Here is a 22,518-nt window from a genome sequence, read left to right as displayed (position 1 = left end):
CACGCTCCGCCACAGTTCAGCTTGCATGAGCATGAAACAATGTGAAGAAGTGCTTGAGGTGCTGGCTCTTGGCTCATTATAACGGGCATTGGACCGTGCTCACTGTGATTCCAGCCCCATTTCTCAGGAGGTTTCCAGTTTCCCATCCAACTTTGGACTCGTTGGTAAGTCCGCAACGAATGATGTTGTGCAGCATCTTGTGTAGGTGGCAACCGTGCAAGATTCAGATTGCTTTTTGTGGCAGACTTGGCGAATAGCTGGTACCGCAAATGGTCAAGTGTGTGGGAACTGCTGACACCTCCACTATACAATGCGACAGTAACCTGTTCTCCTGCTGTTATTATTTCTTCACGGGTAGCATGTGATTTATTGAACGTGCAAAGCGCTGAGGTTAGGTGTTCATTTTTCGCAACAATATTGCAGCACTTAATTTTTCCTTGAGCAAAAAAAGCAGATGTTGTATCACATCCGCTGAAGGCGTGAGTGAACAGAATATATTCACTGTCAAACTTGTAAAATGCAGTGGAAAACCATCTGTCTTCTGTATTTCCTCTTCCTTGCTTTAAGAAAAATAAGTTTTCAGTGCCTTGCCCCAAACCGGTCATGAGAACAATCAGGTCAACATCTTCTCCTACAATGACAACACTTCCAAAATCTTTGGTTCTTGAAATGGCAGATGTTACAATCATAACGTCAGCATCTTCTTGTGCCTGGTGCACTTCAATGCTACACTCCAGAAATTCCTTTTTAAGATGTGTGATCAAACGCATCTTTTTTCGTTCGTTGTACAAGAACTTGTCCTGAGGGACTTGGTTTACCATCTCTGATTCAACCACAACGTCAACCGAAGAATGTTTTTTGGACCTACGAATCCTCTCAGCACTCTTTGTGCTACATTTGTCTCCCTCATATGGATACCCATCAAATACAATAGCAAATTGAGATCCAAAATGACGTTGCAGGTAAGAAACATAGCTTTGACAATTCGTAGTCTTTCTTGCTGAGGATCTGAATTTCTTTTGGTGTACCAATTTTCACTTAGTAGTTGGTGCCCAACATTCTTGAAACATGCCACTGCTGGCTTTGAAGCTGTTTCAGCTATCACCACATCGTCACCATATTTCTGGAAAAGGCGAGCCCTGACATTTCGAATATCAGGACGAGGTGATGTGGGTATTTGCTCTAACAGATCGTCCATAGATAACTGACATTCTTCCGTATTGGTTTCCAGGTAGGCAAATATAGCCTCCATGCCTTCATCTACTTGTGTTGCAAGTCGGTAACCTCGTTTCTGTCCTGTAGCTGAAACACGGTAAAAGAACTTTCTGTAGCAAAATCTGTGGTACCACCCATCTACAGCAACCAAATCATTTACATTCTGAATCCGCTCTATCACTTGTTGACCAAATTCATCACCACGTCGTTTAGCCTATTCTAATACTGTCGATTGCACTTCCAATTTCATTACTTTGTAAACAAAATTTTGTTTAGCATATGGCAATCTTAACTGCTTGGTTAAAAAGTCATCAGAATTCCCTTTTGCACATAAGAAGCATTTCTCTTTGAAATTGAACTGACCTTTTTCCTGCGACCGACGTAGCACGCCTGTTGGTTCCCAAGGATGTCGAAGGCTAGCTGCTATCATTCTCTCATTAATGTACTTCTTGTAGCATGATTCATGCACATAAGAAGCATTTCTCTTTGAAATTGAACTGACCTTTTTCCTGCGACCGACGTAGCACGCCTGTTGGTTCCTGAGGATGTCGAAGGCTAGCTGCTATCATTCTCTCATTAATGTACTTCTTGTAGCATGCTTCATGCACTGAGCGTTTTCAAAAAACGGGTGTGAGCAGACTCCCTGCATTTAGCACTACAATCGATAAGTGTGCTCAGTCCTCTCTTTTCCACATTGCATCCACCACTCACCACAGTTTTTTCGCAAATGAAACACAAATTCATGTCAGACATACTCATTTTCAGCACCACAACATATACTGAATGGAAGCGACTCCAAACTGTAGGACCCTTATTGTTGTATGCTAATAGCTGTCACCACGCTGTGAACAATCACCAGAGATAATCACCTTCCGCCCGCCAAAGAATAAATACGCTTTTGTCCGCTAACGAACAATTCCTACATACTTTTTCTTATAACTGATCATTAACGTCAATCAACTGTAGAAAATGTACTGCACCTACATGCAATCGTATTACATATTGTAACACAAATAAACTTCACGCAATCTGACGTGAATGTGTTCGTAGTTACTGAATATGATGCTGTTTGTCCTGGCCCTGCAGCAGAGTGAGATGGAAATTCCAATGAATAACATGATGAGTAATATGTTTATACTACACAAAAAGAAACTGAAATAACAGTGTTCAAAAATTAGGTAATTTGCCACTTTGCTCAAAATTTAAAAAATTAGTATTTTTTGACGTGCTGTAGCGCCTTAGATACTGGGAGTAGAAAAAGTGGTAATAATCAAATTTGTAGAGAATTGTGTGCTCTTTAAAAAAGAAAATAGATGTCAAAGCGATTGGAGCAAATGAAACTGAGATATTTTGAAAAAACTGAAAAAAGTCAGAAATTTTCCAAGTTTTTTGACTGCAGAAAGAGAAATTTTGTTGGAAAAACTTGGTTTTCTAACCTTTCCAACAATATGAACGAGTTAAAAAAACAAAATCTTCTACCCCACCTTTTGCAAGGTACATGCTTTTTTTCTGACAGTTTCACTGGACTATAGTCTCCATTATAACATTGCACACTAATTTTAAGTTGATGACGAAGTTATGTGTAAAAGTAACTTGCATGTCAATCCGCTCCAAAAAATTGATGTTTAATTTTTATTCTGAAATAGATATTTAGAATGTTTTGAAAAAAAAAAAGACGGTTAAAAGAACCATTGGACATCAGGGAGTTGTTTGAAAATCATCTTAAAGATCTCTTGGTGTGCGTCCACATCATTGTTTTTGCCGCTTTCACACGTCACTGTAGTTATCGCCACTGTAGTTATCTGACTCCAGTGCGACAATCGTCCAGAACATTATGACCACCTACCTAATAGCTAGGATGCCTACCTTTGGCACAGATAACAGTGGTATCGCATCTTGGCATGGAAACAATGAGGTCTTGGTAGGTCGCTGGAGAGATTTGGCACCACATCTATAGACACAAATCACCTAATTCCCGAACATTCTGGGGAGGATGGCGATCAACTTTGAAGCCACATTAATTCACATCGCAGATGTGTTCGATCGGGTCCAGATCTGGTGAGTTGGAAGGACAGTACATCGATTGCACTGTGTTCCTCGAATCACTCCAACACACTCCTGGCCTTGTAAAATGGAGCCTTCGGGAAACATGATCGTCATGAAGGGGTGTACATGGTTGCAACTAGTGTACGATATTCCTTGGCCGTCATGGTGCAGTGCACGAGCTCCACTGGAACCATGGATTCCCATGTGAATGTTCTCGAGAGCATAATGGAGTCGCCGGAAGCTTGTCTCCATCCTGCACTGCAAGAGTCAAAGAGCTGTTCCCATGTAAGATGACGGATTCGTGCCCTCCTATCGGCATGATGAAGAATGTATCGGGATTCATCAGACCATGCAACGCTCTGCCACTGCGCAAACGTCCAGTGCCGATGGTCACATGCCCATTTCAGTCTAGTTGCCGATGTAGTGGTGTTAACAATGGCGCATGCGTGACTCGTCGCTTGTGTATGCCTATCGTTAGCAGAGTTCGGTGCACTGTGTGCTCAGACAAAAATGGCTCTGAGCACTATGGGACTCAACTGCTGAGGTCATCAGTCCCCTAGAACTTAGAACTACTTAAACCTAACTAACCTAAGGACAACACATACATCCATGCCCGAGGCAGGATTCGAACCTGCGACCGTAGCGGTCGCGCGGTTCCAGACTGTAGCGCCAGAACCGCTCGGCCACCAGCGGCCGGCTGTGCTCAGACACATTTGTAGTCTGCCTCGCATTAAAGTCTGATGTCAGTTCCGCCACAGTTTGCCGTCTGTCCTGTTTGACCAGTTTGACCAGCCTACGACGTCTGATATTTGTAATGAGGGATGACCGTCCAACCACACGACACGGTTTCACCTTGGTTTCGTCAAGTGTTGAAGACACTCACCACAGCACTCCTCGAACACCCGCAAGTTGCGCACTGTCCGAAATGCTCGTGCCGAGCCTCTGGGCCATCACAGTCTACCCTCGATCAAACTCAGATAGATCACGCGTCTTCCCCATTCTACACACTGACAACACGTTCACTTACACTACATGCACCGTGAGTGTGCTATCGCCTGAATGGGTTTACATCGATAGCAGGTCGGTGGTCATAACATTCTGGCTGATAAGTGCATGTCACGCTGGATAGTTCTCCAGTAGCATAGCTATTCGTATACTGCATTCGCACTTGGAAAGGGAGTTGATCGAATACCCTTTCAGTCATTTGGATTTAGGTATTTCGTGATTTTCCTAAATCAGGTAAGGCGAATACTGGAGTGTTTATTTGAGAAGCCGAAGATCGATTATAGCGCGCACGTCGATTCCACGTCTAATAACGTCGGTGGTACAAGACATGTTCATATTCTGTTTTCGGTTCAAATGGCTCTGAGCACTATGCGACTTAACTTCTGAGGTCATTAGTCGCCTAGAACTTAGAACTACTTAAACCTAACTAGCCTAAGGACATCACACACATCCATGCCCGAGGCAGGATTCGAACCTGCGACCGTAGCGGTCGCTCGGCTCCAGACTGTAGCGCCTAGAACCGCACGGCCACTCCGGCCGGCTCTGTTTTCGGTATGTGTGTTTGTTTTCAGTAGGCCTTTTCCATTGTTCCATGCGTATAGCCTAGCTTAGGTTATGTTAGGGGTATTAGTTTTCCCTTGCTTCGTCCATAATGTAAGTTCTGTTGGCTTGTTCCACCTCAGAACCGTCCATGTTATATTTTTACAGCATAACCAATAATTCGATTCCTCTAAAATTAATTTGCAAGGTAATTTTAGTGATTCTACGGTTTTCTGTATGATGAACAAGATTCCTCTGTTTCATTTTGTGTTTTTTGATAACATCTGTGACTGATTACACATTTAATTGTTGTCTAATATCAATAATTGTTTTTGTGATACGCTTGCGACTATCCCAGAAATTGCAGACAACCGCTTCACAGAATTCAGCTTCTATTCTTTTGCGGCAGTTTTTACATTCTAGATTTCACATCCGCACAACTGTAAAGGGGAACCTACAAATTTTTATAGTTTGGGTAGGGTTTTCTTTCGAACGTTACACTTTTATTTTAAGATCCATTTCATAAGCATCGGTTTGTATTCTACAGATGATTCCCCAGACAATTAAATTTATTTCTCTGTTGAATTATTGGTCTATTTATTAGCATTTATGCTCTTATGGGTTACGGTCGCTGTAGCGAACTTCAGCCTGAAGATTGGCTTCTTTAAGCTCTCTACGTTACTCTATGCTTTGAAAGTCACTTTCTTCATTTCTGTGTTTCTAGTGCATCCGGCATCCCTTTGAATCTGCTTGTTGTATTCAAACTTTGGTCTACCTCTACAATTTCCACCCTCCACCGCCCAGTCCCCTCACACACGCCCTTCGATTACCATATTAACGATTCCTTGATGCCTCACAATGCGTGCTATGAACCAGTCCCTTCTTTTAGCCGAGCTATGTCATAAATGTCTTTTCCCCAGTTCCTCGTTAGTATTCGATATACCCACCCAATTATTTTGAACATTCTCGCGTAGTACCACATTTCGCGCGCGCGCGCGCGCGCGCACACACACACACACACACACAAACACACACAAACAAACACCCACACACACACTCACACACACACACACACAAATAACTCTTGATGGCCGATGGGAAGCGGATATAAACAGAAGAGAAATTAGGCAACTTTGGATATACACATATACAGAGCTGGCAAAAGTCATGGGATGGCAGTATGAACATATACAGATGGCGGTAGTATCGCGTACGCAAGGTGTAGAAACTGTCTGAAATTTTCTTCGTTTCGCCACAGATGGTGTTATAATGGGTACAAGATCATAATTTACGGCTTGCTACTCAGTGCCCCATGAATATCCAATGGCACGTGGGACCACATCTCCATGCTGCGAGGGTAGGACAGGCCAGTGTTTCATAACTTCTAATTGGCGACCCCCTTCGTAACGTTTTATTCCTCCAACATATCTAACAGGAACTACTCGTCGCGCCACGTGGCCGTGTAGTGAGCTACGACGTATCGTAACAGTCAGTTCACTGCGACAGGAGATCCCGTATTGTGCCGACATAGAACAGGTAGCGGCTCTAACCATTACAGCACTTCTTTATTGCCTGCACACTTATTTGTCATTTGGAGAACAGACGTGCAAGTGGGCGATGAATGCTGCAACCGCAGAAGACAAAATTAAAATGATGCCGATTTACAGGGAATGTAGGAGGAATGTTGAGGCTACTGTTGCCTTGTATGCTGAGTGTTTTCCAGAGAAAGCACGCTCTCATTCGTCCTTTTACAAGGTCGTGAACGCCTCCACATCTGACTGCAGCACATGGACCACCAGAAGGAAACGGAGCAAACGTGTTACAGCAAAAGCTAATGAAATAGCTGTACTAGCAACAGTGCACCACAAGCCATGGATAAGCGCCCACAATTACACCACGATGCTCATATGTGCGTAGGTAGCATTGTTACAATACTGCATCTTCAAGTATCATCCATGCCATGTGGATAGTAGAGAAATAGGACAAGGGGGAATCAGTGCATTTTGTTAATGCGGGTTGGCTACATCAGGGGCAGGTATGCACTCAGAGGCAAACCTATTGTTCTCCTTTGATTGACAGGTACTTAACCTATTATTCTGCTAAAAGGATCCTTCCTTTACATTGACAGGCACTTAACGTATTGTCCCCCCCCTCCCCCCATCCCTCAGCCCCCTCAACCCTCGCTGCTACAGGTACACTTTCAGGTCTGAGTTATTGGAATAGGCCACTCTCACTCTTATCAATTTGATTGACGACTTAATTAAATTTATTAATTAATTATCCTCTCCCCCTCTGGTAAACCCCCTCCCCCTCCCCTCCCACCATCCCTCCCGGAAATAGGTCGGAAAATGACTCAATTGATCGATTATTTGAAGGGAATTCGTTTGTAGTGTATGGAATATTGTTTTAAAAATTTATATATTGTGTGGAATATTGTTTATTTAAACCATTTAGGGGATTCAAGGCAGTGTATGGAATATATGGAAATTCGTGGAGATTAAGGATCTCATAAGAGGAATTTCAGGGGTATATTGTTTATTTATAAAAATTCAGTTTGTGGGGATTGGATTTCTCTTGCTCATCGTTCTCTGCTGTTTGGAAACATGTAGGTCTTGCAAAAAGCAGTCATATGGGGCAAACATGTTGCATAACCTAAAGTTCAGCATTGCACTCTGGGTGTCTTAACCTAATGTTTGGGCCTTTGTCAGCACATAACCTATTGTTCTGTTAAGTGGTTTTCTATGACACACCCATTTCCTTAAGCTATTGTACGGCCTTTGCTACCAAATTAAGTAATCAGTTATGTCCTCCCACCGTTTTCTGGTACGCTTTTCGAATTTCACATACTTTAGAACGCCATTTCTGGCGCATACTTCTTTGTCACCCAAACCCTTCAACTATTGTATTAAGTTTCACATAAAAATTACGCAAATTAACATACTGTTCTGCACTTAACCTGCTGTTCTGCTCCATGTCACCCACTCACACACACCCTCCCATTAACTACTGTACCGCTAACACCACGTTGATATAAAAAATTTATGAAAATTAATTGAATTTATATCCTTCACACGTATGGGGTAGTTTTTTTAATTCACAGCATCCTATTGGTCAGTCAGATAGATGGAATGTAGTTTAAACAAAAGATAGCTAATAAAAAACACATCCTGCCACTCGATGCCCAACACAGACGTAGCCAACTCCGCACACATCCCCAGGAATCAGGATGCACTGGCAGTCCCCACAAAGTGACGATGCAGTCGACAGCTGCCAAGCGACACGTTGGTGTCAGTTTGGGTCCCGCAAGGAACACATATTCACCTAGGCATCGTTGATGGTGTGATGACACATAGCTGTAGTGCGGGTCCAGTATCGAGAGGGATGTTCCAATGCTTCCCAGAATACCACAGGGTGCATTGTTCCTAGCAATCCTAATGGGTCAGCCCATTCGTCACTGAATTTACCCTTCAAACTGCTGCTGCTGCTGGTGTGGGAGCACCGTCTGCCAATGTTTTCTGCAGACTTTCACTGGCAAAATTATTTTGCACAGATTGCTACATTGCACTGACAGTTAAACCCTACAAAAGTTGTATACTGATCATCAAATACACACAAGACTCCCAAGAAAATTGGGAGCCTGGAACATATTTTCTAGTGTAACTACAATTAAATATTGTGATTGCTGCTGCATTCTGACACCGATCGACGTACAGGTAATGTCTCCCGTTGACAGCTGTGGTTCTGGAACAAATTTCAGTGTCTATAGCACATATAAGTTTCCACATAAAAAATCTCTCTCGTACCCTTGTGGTTACTGATGTGCTGAATCTATACCTGCCCCACGCCAGGACACACACACATGTCCTCTCTACATGCCACAACATAAGCCACAGTAACTTTACACTTCAATATATACGCATTTTACACAAACAGTGGAGTTATCTTTTGTATCTGTACAGTACTCGAAAAATTTGTCGTATGCCTACACTCACACTGCCTATATGTCTAGTTCTCCTCAGTCCTAGGAAATTATCTGACAGTGTCTTTGAATCAGTGCTTTTGGAAGGTCCTGCATCCTGCCAAGATTCTCTCAAACAAGTGTTACAAAGGACAGGCGTCCGGCACTATGTGATAACGAATACTGCACCCGTGGACATAATGCTTGAAAAGACATCACGGATGCGTGTTGGTGTACTGTAATCAACATCACCATCGATAGAACAACAAGGAAAATGCGAGGGAACGCTTATTGGTGCCAATGAGAGGACATATTGTTACAGCCATATTTCCCATAGTGTTTGTACACTATAGCAGGTCCAATTGAACACTTGCATTTCTATATTGTGCAGCTGTTTACAAAATTAATCTATCACCACTTACATTCGGATATACTCCTCAGTGCATTGAAATCACAATTCACCATGTCCAATCTATCCTTCCATTATGACTAGACATACCTAATTTTTTTTACATGAATAGTAGTTTGATTACATCCTGAAAACATATGTCGGAACATAAGCCATAGTACCTATACATTCAAGCAGCAGCATGTTCATCAAAAATTAAACCTAACAAGGTGGCCTACAGATCGTCAAATACAGAAAGACTCTTACTCAATTACACTGCTCTGCCACTGAGGACAGGAGCTTGAATAATAGAGCGTGAAACCTATTTCCAACCCAGCAATATATCACTGTGTACTGTGTCGATGTAGTAAACACACATTTCGTATCCTGCGCCATACAAAAATCGCCCCTTTTACATCATCCATATAGCTATCGACCACCAGACACTTGTACTTATACCGCCAAGACAGACAGCACCGTATATACTCCTCGCAGCACTAGATACTTTCCTGCAGCTGATGGTCACAAGTCATTCACTCCCAACGCATGACCAGATCGTCCTCAGTGGACCAAAGTCACTCTCAGAACTGTTCTACAAATTGGGCTCGTTTCCCCTCGGCAGAATCGCGTTCCTGTTTCTGGTCTGAACCTACTTGCTTGTTTTTCTACACCCATCTCCAGACTTTGAGGTTACAAGAACACATATATTTTCGCATTATTTGTCATAATATTATACCATTCTCGCTGTACTTCTCGATATCAAGCACAGAGCAGTATCCTACTGATCGCTCGTGCAGCATAATTCCGAAGATATAGACTGGAAATTATTTCTCTACAAACCTGAAACTTTAGCGAGGTGGAGCGTGCTGTAAATCACTGAGTAACTAGAAACTTATCCCGTCTGCGAAAACCTTTACGTGAGAACTCGAAAAAATAGAGGAAACTGATGTTTCCACTCTCGAATACCGATGTCGGTGATGTAATAGATTCCAAATCATTCCTATAGTTTACAAAGTCAACTAAGATGTTTCTCATGTCTAGAAAACCAGAAAACGTGTCTTGCACCTATCTTTCACCTGCTAGATGCACACACCACAATCGATATTCTCTCAACTAAATAAAGGCGCGAAATGTGCAGAAGCGGTCAACTAAACAATTTACATGGGAGGAAATAACAGTCCAGTGCAAATACACACCCACATTGAATCTTCTCAATTTTCCACGCGATCACGAAGGCTATCCAACACATACTAAGTATTAGTTCGCTATTCGGCCGTCTAGAGGACAACACGGTTAACTCAGGTACATTCCTACACTCCAACAGGCCTCTCTATTTGGACGGCTCCTACTGTTAACGGGATACGTGAATCGTTCCCAATACAGGTCACCGGCGTTGCATGGCAAGCACGCATAGACAGAATCGTCCTAGAAAAAAAATATATTTTACCCCTGTACTTACAACTAAATGTTACGATTGCGGTCTCAGTTGAATAACATTTGACAGTGAGCGATGTACCGGAAATACACCTTATCGATGGCTGTGGCTCTGGAAATATAAATCTCGGAACCATTCTTATGACTTGACATATTCCTCCCTTTGCTATCGCAGTACTCCACGTCAAATCCGTATCTTCCTTATTACTGGACATAGTCATTTCCTTTGCCCATGTTGGAACACAAACACATACTTTATAAGCCTGATGCTCAAGGCAAATCTAACACAACCAACCATGTTACCATCACAAGCCTTGGTTCTACAGGTGCACACAAGTATCCATTTTGAAATCTATAAGGGCTTTATAAATCCACATATGGCATTACCTATGAATGGTGTGGTTTTTGCAAACAGTTACTGTGACACTGATTATAGAGGGTGATCGCCGGAGTGTATATTATCAGACCAGCATTGCGTTTACACATCGCCGAGGATGCACCCTCGTAATAAAATTACCGAATTCAGGAAGTGATTCGGCTAAGGAGTGTTGTGAAACCGTTATTTGCAACTCCCTCACGCCGCCGCCACTATATATTATAGGCGTCGATTGATTGAGAAGGATCATAAACAGTAGTAGATGGTTTCATGATTGAGGTTGTAAGAAATGTACACTAGCTTTTCAGATCTCTAGTGCAATGCTTTCGGTAGAAATGATGTCTATTATTTTGAATCAAGTATTTCCATTCAACCACATACCTGCATTGGATCCGATGTACAAGTCCTTTAATGATTACAGCCGTTAGTGAATCATATTTCTCGAACCTATCTCCTACAGTAAAATTTCAACATTGTTTTAGGTAGCCCCTATGCATCTTGCAGCTACCCGTCAGACTCTGCACTGCCGTCCTGCAGCTTTGCGCATGTGATTGTTCTAATGCAAATCGGAACCGAGTAGAAGTTGGAGAAAGCTATAGCTACCACCTTCTGCAACCCGTGCAGAAACAGGCGAAGCTGAGTTACTGTGACACAACTATGTTTTGACCATTCGATGGAAATGAAGCCTCCTCCTGCAACACGAGGTAGTATTAAAGACAGTACGAGAACTGGGGGGAAGGATGTGGATTTTGCTACTGCATTATGATGCTTCTCCAAACTACAAGCAGGTACTACAGATCCACGTCCCTCAAGGCCCATTCACGTCTATCGACCTAACATCCTATCATCGTTATTCTGCACCATCTACCAGAGAAAAATTACGAACTATAAAAGCTCCACTAACTTCATCTGATAGAGAACTCGATAATATTTTTACCTCATCTCTCTCCTTCCAGATATCGAAAACAAATACCACATGAATCCCAGCATTGAGCGCATGTGATGATCCCATTAAACATACAGGTATTGATCCACTGCACAAAAGTTTCATCACCTATTCTGTAGGAGGATGACCGTATCCCACAAACTATACTGTAAGTCGCAAGAAACGCTCCCTGTGACCCTGTGAAGTTGTTTGAAACATTGTTTTCTTCTGCTGTAGCACACTTCGTACACTGCTATACATTTTGTTTTTCCACCATGACTTTGAGGTCTGTGTCAGGTTCTAAACTGACATTAACACGTTCTGATCCATTGCCTCTCACAGAAAACAAGACGTCACATGGTGTAAATCATGTTGTTATTGTGGCTACCATAACACGCCACACACACACTGGATGATTTTAAATAAGTGACAGTTACAACACAAGGAAACTGGAACAGTTTGGCGGCATTGTGGAGAGTTTCCAAACTGCTGTCTGAAAGTGATTGACGACCTCTACATTTAAACCTATCTGTCACAGTGACAGAATAGCTGATGGCTCTGCTTTCCGTTTCGACTGATTCCTCATATTGCAGTCATGTACGCCATCACTTTCTCAGTGCTATCCATCTCCATAAGGTGTTGTCCCTCCACCAAAACTCTTTCTCCAACTCAAACAAGCGCCGGCCGGGGTGGTCGAGCGGTTCTAGGCACTTCAGTCTGGAACCGCGAGACCGCTACGGTCGCAGGTTCGAATCCTGCCTCGGGCATGGATGTGTGTGATATCCTTAGGTTGGTTAGGTTTAAGTAGTTCTAAGTTCTAGGGGATTGATGACCTCAGATGTTAAGTCCCATAGTGCTCAGAGCCATTTGAACCATTTTGAACCTCAAACAAGCGGTCAGTCAACCATTGTGTGGTAACCAACAGCATGCCAGTGGACGGATGGGGTGGAAAAGACACCATTGATGTACTCTAATACTATGCACCACAGTTGACAGTCCGAATAATTTTAGCAATTTTACCGTAATTTCAACACAGAGCTATCATGCGACAGCATATTTCCAAATTTCGGTATCTTAACTAAGCCGCCATCTAATTTGCGATTATCATTGTGAATGTAGATAGATGACTGTGCAGTACGTTAATTTTCAAAGACATACATCATCGAAGTATATCAGACAGTGCTCTACATATTTCTGACACCTCGAACATAGTGCTTAATTTAAGATCTATCTCTATGCTGATGGGAGTCACCGATCACCCACGGAGTCTTGGAGTAAAATTAGAGACTGAAAGACGCCCCTCACAAGGTCATTGACCAACCAGCCCTGCAGCGCCAGTGCCGATTTTATCTGCAACCGACCAGAAGTAGACGCTACATTCCACGTCTCGTGAATGAATGAAGCTCGCCGCGTCCTCGCCCATGCAAGAGCACAAGATTTCTCAAGATACACCCGTGTCGAGGAGGTTAGCACTTCTTATTGATGTTTAGTAACATATTTGAAAGTGTTGTGATGTAATAGCAGACGGTTAAGAAGAACAAGAAATAGATGACTTTTATGCGCAATTGTGCTCCAGACAGATGGAGTTCGAAGCATTTTTACGTAGATCAACCAAGCTATCAATTTTAAAGTATTATTCCAGAGTCTAGCATCAATACCTGGAAGGTATTGGTAAGAGAGAACATAATCACAGACACACACCTAAGGCTACAACGTTACGATCTCAAAACGGGCTACAATATTAGATCATTTTATTTATAATCCGTATTGACTTTGAGGTCTGTGTCAGGTTCTAAACTGACATTAACATCACTGATTGCTGCTATCCCATCAGACATTATGTCTGTTTTTGCAAAATGTTAGATCGCTTGTGTTTCCGACCTATCAATAGTATGGAATGTAGCGCTGTTAATATTCCAATGTAAGAAATATATTTCAAGTGCATGACACACATCCTTCTTCCTGGTTTCTCTGTGATAAACTATGTTATCGAAACGTAAAACGAAACAACCTCTTCCTTAAAACATTGTCTCTGTGTGACAGGAGCACAACATAGATTTACAGAGATGTATAGCATACACTTTTCACATCCGACGACGGTTCAGAAATTATACTATTCCTGCACCAGCCCTATATAAAACGTTCTTTAGTAATGGGGAATACCTCTTACAAGGAAACACATAAACGCTTAGCAGCAGCGTCCGACGTGTGAAAATTACAGGTCATTCCGCCACTAATTCTGTAAACAGCACATCTCTCAGGCAAATGTCTACACGGCGTCTGCAGTGCCTCACAACCACCTATCGCTAACTTAGTTATGAAGCTGAAGTCTCGATTTTACACTCAAGATGCGACAGGGTGATGTAGTACATCGCATAAATCATAGTTCTTTTAGAGGATGTGTCACATTTCAGAACACATGAGATGGAAATCCTCTGACGACCGACAAGTTTACCTTTAACGATCGCAAGTAGACAGTGCTTTAAATCCAATACAGAGCACGTGGCTGGATACGAGTCGAACGCAGGCTATGTCACTCGACTGATGCATCCTGACAGTGAACAAATTGACCTGCAGCAACTCCTCCCTCTCTAGAATGCATCATCAGTCTACCATTAAATCTAACCTCGTTACAGCTCCATCTCAATCCATCACCCTGTCGCCGGCCGGAGTGGCCGAGCGGTTCTAGCCGCTACAGTCTGGAACCGAGCGACCGCTACGGTCGCAGGTTCGAATCCTGCCTCGGGCGCGAATGTGTGTGATGTCCTTAGGTTAGTTAGGTTTAAGTAGTTCTAAGTTCTAGGGGACTGATGACCACTGCGGTTAAGTTCCATAGTGCTCAGAGCCATCACCCTGACCACTCTCTGTTATCCTTCAATGCAGATGCATGTAAGTTTAGAGGCGGATGGTTTCCTGTCTTCCTCAAAATCGTCAAATACAGTAGTCAACTCGCATGTATCACTGGTACCTCAATAGACATACGGTATAATGCTGCCTCGACAGAGAAAAAATTGACTGCTTCCCTGATTCCCTGTTTTTTTAACATATAGCAGTTTGTAAGATGATTACGCCTCTCTTTCTAAGACACGGTGGTAGCACTCGCAAGAAAAACTTATGAGACATGTCCAATCACCGTTGATTTTCGGTCAGTATTAGTTCGTATCACCAGCAATCAGTTATTGACGAAGTATTATACTTAGTAGTAGGGGTGCCTGATAGGGTCGCCTTAGCATCAGGCTTATAAAGTATGGGTTTCTATTCCAACATGTGCAAAGGAAATGACTGTGTCCAGTCGTAACGAAGATATGGATTTGACGTAGAGTACTGTGATAGCAAAGGGAGGAGTATGTCAAGTCATAAGAATGGTACCGCTATTTCTATTTCCAGAACCATAGCCGTCAGTACGGTGTATTTCCGATACTGCACTCATTGGCAAATGTCATTCAACTGAGACTCCAATCATAACTTTTAGTTGTAAGTACAGGGGTAAAATATATATGAAGCCGATTTTTTTCCTAGGACGATTCTGTCTATGCGTGCTTGCCGTGCAACGCCGGTGACTTGTATCGGGAATGATTCACGTATCCCGTTAACAGTAGGGGCCGTCCAAATGGAGAGGCCTGTTGGAGTGTAGGAATGTACCTGAGTTAACCGTGTTGTCCTCTAGACGGCCGAATAGCGAACTAATACGTAGTATGTGTTGGATAGCTTTCGTGATCGCGAGGGAATCTGAGAAGATTCAATATGGTTTTGTGTTTGCACTGGACCGTTATTTCCTCCCATGTAAATTGTTCGGTTGACTGCTTCTGCATATTGCGCGTCTTTATTTGGTTGGCGGAACATCATTTGTGGTGTGTGCATCTAGCAAGTGAAAGATAGGTGGCATACAAGTTTGCTGATTTTCTAGACATGAGAAACACCTTAGCTGATTTTGTAACTCATAGGAATGATTTGGAATCTATTACATCACCGACATCGGTATTCGAGAGTAGAAATATCGGTTTCCTCTATTTTTTTCGAGTTCTCACATAAAGGTTTTCACAGACGGGATAAGTTTCTAGTTACTCAGTGATTTACGGTACGCTCCACCTCGCTAAAGTTTCAGGTTTGTAGAGAAATAATTTCCAGTCTATATCTTCGGAATTATGTTGCACGAGCGATCAGTAGGATACTGCTGTGTGCTTGATATCGAGAAGTACCGCGAAAATGGTATAATATTATGGCAAATCATGCAAAAATACATGTGTTCTTGTAACCCCAAAGTCTGGAGATGGGTGTAGAAAAACAAGCAAGCAAGCAAGTCGGTCCAGACCAGAAACAGGAACGTGTTTGTGCCAAGGGGAAACGAGCCCAATTTGTAGAACAGTTCTAAGAGTGATTTTGGTCCACTGAGGGCGATCTGGTCATGCGTCAGGAGTGAATGACTTGTGACCATCAGCTGCAGGAAAATATCTAGTGCTGCGAGGAATATACACTCCTGGAAATGGAAAAAAGAACACATTGACACCGGTGTGTCAGACCCACCATACTTGCTCCGGACACTGCGAGAGGGCTGTACAAGCAATGATCACACGCACGGCACAGCGGACACACCAGGAACCGCGGTGTTGGCCGTCGAATGGCGCTAGCTGCGCAGCATTTGTGCACCGCAGCCGTCAGTGTCAGCCAGTTTGCCGTGGCATACGGAGCTCCATCGCAGTCTTTAACACTGGTAGCATGCCGCGACAGCGTGGACGTGAACCGTATGTGCAGTTGACGGACTTTGAGCGAGGGCGTATAGTGGGCATGCGGGAGGCCGGGTGGACGTACCGCCGAATTGCTCAACACGTGGGGCGTGAGGTCTCCACAGTACATCGATGTTGTCGCCAGTGGTCGGCGGAAGGTGCACGTGCCCGTCGACCTGGGACCGGACCGCAGCGACGCACGGATGCACGCCAAGACCGTAGGATCCTACGCAGTGCCGTAGGGGACCGCACCGCCACTTCCCAGCAAATTAGGGACACTGTTGCTCCTGGGGTATCGGCGAGGACCATTCGCAACCGTCTCCATGAAGCTGGGCTACGGTCCCGCACACCGTTAGGCCGTCTTCCGCTCACGCCCCAACATCGTGCAGCCCGCCTCCAGTGGTGTAGCGACAGGCGTGAATGGAGGGACGAATGGAGACGTGTCGTCTTCAGCGATGAGAGTCGCTTCTGCCTTGGTGCCAATGATGGTCGTATGCGTGTTTGGCGCCGTGCAGGTGAGCGCCACAATCCGGACTGCATACGACCGAGGCACACAGGGCCAACACCCGGCATCATGGTGTGGGGAGCGATCTCCTACACTGGCCCTACACCACTGGTGATCGTCGAGGGGACACTGAATAGTGCACGGTACATCCAAACCGTCATCGAACCCATCGTTCTACCATTCCTAGACCGGCAAGGGAACTTGCTGTTCCAACAGGACAATGCACGTCCGCATGTATCCCGTGCCACCCAACGTGCTCTAGAAGGTGTAAGTCAACTACCCTGGCCAGCAAGATCTCCGGATCTGTCCCCCATTGAGCATGTTTGGGACTGGATGAAGCGTCGTCTCACGCGGTCTGCACGTCCAGCACGAACGCCGGTCCAACTGAGGCGCCAGGTGGAAATGGCATGGCAAGCCGTTCCACAGGACTACATCCAGCATCTCTACGATCGTCTCCATGGGAGAATAGCAGCCTGCATTGCTGCGAAAGGTAGATATACTCTCTACTAGTGCCGACATTGTGCATGCTCTGTTGCCTGTGTCTAGGTGCCTGTGGTTCTGTCAGTGTGATCATGTGATGTATCTGACCCCAGGAATGTGTCAATAAAGTTTCCCCTTCCTGGGACAATGAATTCACGGTGTTCTTATTTCAATTTCCAGGAGTGTATATGGTGCTGTCTGTCTTGGCGGTATAAGTACAAGTGTCTGGTGGTCGATAGCTATATGGATGATGTAAAAGGGGCGATTTTTGTATGGCGCAGGATACGAAATGTATGTTTACTACATCGACACAGTACACGGTGATATATTGCTGGATTGGAAATAGGTTTCACGCTCTATTATTCAAGCTCCTGTCCTCAGTGGCAGAGCAGTGTAATTGAGTAAGAGTCTTTCTGTATTTGACGATCTGTAGGCCACTTTGCAAGGTTTAATTGTTGATGCACATGCTGCTGCTTGAATGTAAAGGTACCATGGCTGATGTTCCGACATATGTCTGTGAGAAGTACTCAAACTACTATTCACGTAAAAACAAAAAAATATGTCTAGCCGTTAGGGAAGGATAGAGTGGACATGGTGAATTGTGATTTCGATGCACTGAGGAGTATTTCCAAACGTAGGTGGTGATAGATTCATTTCGTAAACAGCTGCACAATATAGCAATGCAAGTGTTCAATTGGACCTGCTATAGTGTACAAGCACTATGGGAAATACGGCTGTAACAATATGTCTCCTCATTGGCACCAATAAGCGTTCCCTCGCAATTTCCTTGTTGTTCTATCGATAGTGATGTTGATTACAGTTGACCAACACACATCCGTGATGTCTTTTCAAGCATTATGTCCACGGGTGCAGTATTCATTATCACATAGTACTGGACGCCTGTCCTTTGTAACACTTGTTTGAGAGAATCTTGGCAGGATGCAGGACCTTCCAAAAGCACTGATTCAAAGACACTGTCAGATAATTTCCTAGGACTGAGGAGAATCTAGACATATAGCCAGTGTGAGTGTAGGCATACGACAAATTTTTCGGGCACTGTACAGATATAAAAGATAACTGCACTGTTTGTGTAAAATGTGTATATATTGCAGTGCAAAGTTACTGTGGCTTATGTTGTGGCATGACCAGAGAAGATGAGTGTGTGTGCTACCGTGAGGGACGTATAGATTCAGCACGTCGATATCCACGAGGGTATGAGAGAGATTTTTTGCGTGGAAACTTATGCGCGCTGTAGATTCTACCGCATTTTGATTTCCCCCGACATTTTGTTATTAAAGAAATTATTACGAAACAATTTAAAAATATTCTGAAAAATCATTATGGTTATCAGTATCAGCTTCCTCTCTCTAGTTGTAAAGTGATTTGCATACTACGCTACCCTCTTCTGTTGCTCGCCGCATTGTTTTGTCGTGTTGGGTGTTTTTGGCTGCCATAGTCAACCACAGCCGCCTGTCTTTGCCTTTCGCGGCTCGCTCAAGTTGGACTGCAGCTGATGGAGGCGACAGATGTTTCCATGTCATCCGCCTCGCCTGCTGTAGGCTGCTCTGCTAAGTGCTCCCTGAAGCGTTGTTTCTCGTAGCGGTGAAATAAAACGTGATCCCTTGGACCGCGGACACACTTATAACTCTACACCTCGATTTGGCGTTTTCACGTGTTCATATTCAACTACGTGACGCGGATTAATTAGCGGCATTTATAAATTTTGTTGCCTAACAGTTCAAAGGAACTTACAAAAGTTGAAATAAGATATAATTTCACAGTTCACACAGTGTCGCTTCCTATCTTTTTCACTGTTCATACACTATTGCTTCGGGCGTTTTATGATAATAATTACTGCCCACTGTTCTCTTTGTGATTTTCACGTCACACTGTTCACAGTTCTCGATAATGGATAGAAGCATCTTCTTTAAATACACGTTCCCCGCGAGGGATGCCGTGTATAAATTAAATGTCCCTTGGGAAGCCAGATCTGGGAGCTGGAGACATCAGGAGAGATTGAATAAAAGTCTCTGACCGTTATTTCCACCCACCTATTGTCTTCTAAAGTTGTGTCCCCAGGGTAGAAGACATCTCGTCGGTTGTGGGATCTTCTTCGGCGGAGACTGCTACGCTGCCAATTCGAACCTGTGATTGTGCATTTTGTGGGATGCCACTTGCCCAGGGTAGTCTCTGTATGTACAGAGGGCAAGAAATGTATTACTGACAATGATCGTAGGCGACACTTCTCATTAATGTACCCTGCTTGGTTATACGCATTAGACTAAGTTTCGCCTGATATAAAATACAACATGTCTGGCTCTGAAGAACACCCAAAACAGAGTGACTATTACATATTCACATCTAAGTAACGCACGATACCGAGACACGCATCCATCCCTCCAGAACGTCCAAAACAGAGTTACATGTCCGGCCCTCCAGAACGCCCAAAACAAGTGACTAGCGCAGCCTAAGAACTTCGTGTCACAGGCGCGCCAAGGTGACCCGAAGGTGTCCGAAGCACTTCGGTTGCAGTATCGTTACTCTTATGTTTCTCAAAACTAGTGAAATTTAGTAAACAAAAGTGATAGACTCGTAGGGTAACCATGAGAGATTGCCATACTTAAAACTGGGTTAAATACAATGAAAAGTATATAAATAATTAATAAGAGAAGTTAGGCGTTTTGACGCCTAGCATCCGAACGTGCCGACCAGTCAGAAGCAAGTTCAGTACAATTGGCAGACTCTCCCGTGGGACTGGTACATACCTTACCATCTGTTGCTTGTACCTCACTCCACTTTTGTACCATATGCTACTTCAGGTGTATCAAGCGGCATCAAGGTGAGCTTCTAGCAGAATACAATACTAGCGGCCACAGCCAGGAATATCACTGCAATTGTCAGTCACGCTGCGATCTGCAGGAACTTCTACAGTGCATCTTTTATTTTCAAATACGTGTTGCGCAAGTCGCTCTTTTGTGTGTAAAAACTTGTATGAACTACTTTACTATTGTGACTCGATAAACATATGAAATAAAATGAGAATAAATTGCGTGAAGTAGTGTTTTCACTGGACAATATAAACCCGTGGACCATATAATTTGCTAGAAAAATGATGAGCACTGCATTTTTACAACTAAAATATGAGTGTACATTATAGGAACACAATATTCATCAAAGTTTAGTCTTGAATGTGCTTGCTTTCTGTCTTATCTAAATGTACTAAATGAGCATTTTCAAGAGCTAAAAAGGTAGCTAATATTTATGAAAAACTGCTTGAACTTTTTGTACGAGGATGTACTGAGAAGTAATGTCCCCAATTTTTTATAGGAAAACGCTTAGGGCTTTTTAAATAAAACAAACGTTATCAACATTTTACATCTTTATTCTTTATGTCTTCATACACTGACGTAAAAAATCGCAACTCCGAAAAACAAGTAATGAAGAGTAATGATAGTTAGGGAATACATTTGTCTAGGTAACATATTTATGTGATTATCATTGGAATATCACAGGTTAATGTAAGCGCGAGATAAGCCATTGCAAATGTGAAATGTAACCTCCAGAATGTTGCATGAAAGCATACAGACATGCATGTATTGGGTTGTACAGGTGCCGGATGTCAGTTTTTGAGATGGAGTTCCATGCCTTGGTAAGTAAATACTGGGAGGTTGGTATCGTTTGTGGGTGTGGCTGGACTTGTCGTCCGATGATGTCTCATATGTGCTCGATTGGACACAGATCTAGTGATGGAGCAGGTCAAAGCAACATGTCCACACTCTGTAGAGCATGTTGGGTTACAACAGCGGTGTGTGGGCGAGCATTATCCTGTTGGAAAACAGCTCCTCGAATGCTGTTCATGAAGGCAACACAACAAGTCGAATCACTACACCGACATACAGGATTCAGTCAGAGTGTGTGGGATAACCACGGAAGTGCTCCTTCTGTCATACGAAATCACACCTGGACCACAAGTCCAGGAAACCACAATAGATCTCCACCCTGCCCTCCAGTGAGCTCTCACTTGACACCGCTGAAGTCGCAAATGGCCGTATTTTAGGGTCAGCGGAATGCACGTTACAGGGTGTCTGGCTCGGAGCTGTCCTTCAAGTAACCGATTTGAGCATTTCGTGTGTCACTGTGGTGCTAACTGCAGCTCGTATTGCTGCAGTAGATGGATTACGAAGCGCCAGAGCCATACGCCGAACACTATAGTCTTCCTTCTCGCCGGCCGGAGTGGCCGAGCGGTTCTAGGCGCTACAGTCTGGAACCGAGCGACCGCTACGGTCGCAGGTTCGGATCTTGCCTCGGGCATGGATGTGTGTGATGTCCTTAGGTTAGTTAGGTTTAATTAGTTCTAAGTTCTAGGCGACTGATGACCTCAGAAGTTAAGTCACATAGTACTCAGAGCCATTTGAACCATTTCTTCCTTCTCAGTAGAGCCACGTGGCCGTTCGGAGCCCGGTCTTCTTGCGACCATACATTCTCGTGACCACCACTGCCACTAATTATGTACAGAGGTTACATTCCTGCCAAGTCTTTTTGCAATATCGCAGAAGGAACATTCAGTTTCTCGTAGTCCTCGTTCAATCTCAGTGAGGTGTTGATAACGGCGTCTTTGTTGTCTTAAAGGCATTGTTGAATAACGTCAACTTACCACATGCAGTCTCAGAGGTGACTAATGCTCACGATCATTACAGCGTGTATTTAAAGAAAACTTGATTTTCACACTCGTAGTGCCGCTACTACCACCAGTCTTACGCAACTGGCGAGAAATTTGAATAGACATCATCTTTCAGATGTAGAAACACTCCTTCCAACTTTCGTTTATGCCGCACAAGTCCCTCTAGGTGTCACGATTTTTCTTCCGTCAGTGTGTTTATTTCACAACATAGTCAACCTGACGACGAAAACATTTCTCCCAA

This window comes from Schistocerca serialis, chromosome 4 (assembly GCF_023864345.2).
Source record: "Schistocerca serialis cubense isolate TAMUIC-IGC-003099 chromosome 4, iqSchSeri2.2, whole genome shotgun sequence".
Lineage (NCBI taxonomy): Eukaryota > Metazoa > Arthropoda > Insecta > Orthoptera > Acrididae > Schistocerca > Schistocerca serialis.
Note: the sequence above shows the minus strand (reverse complement) of the source record.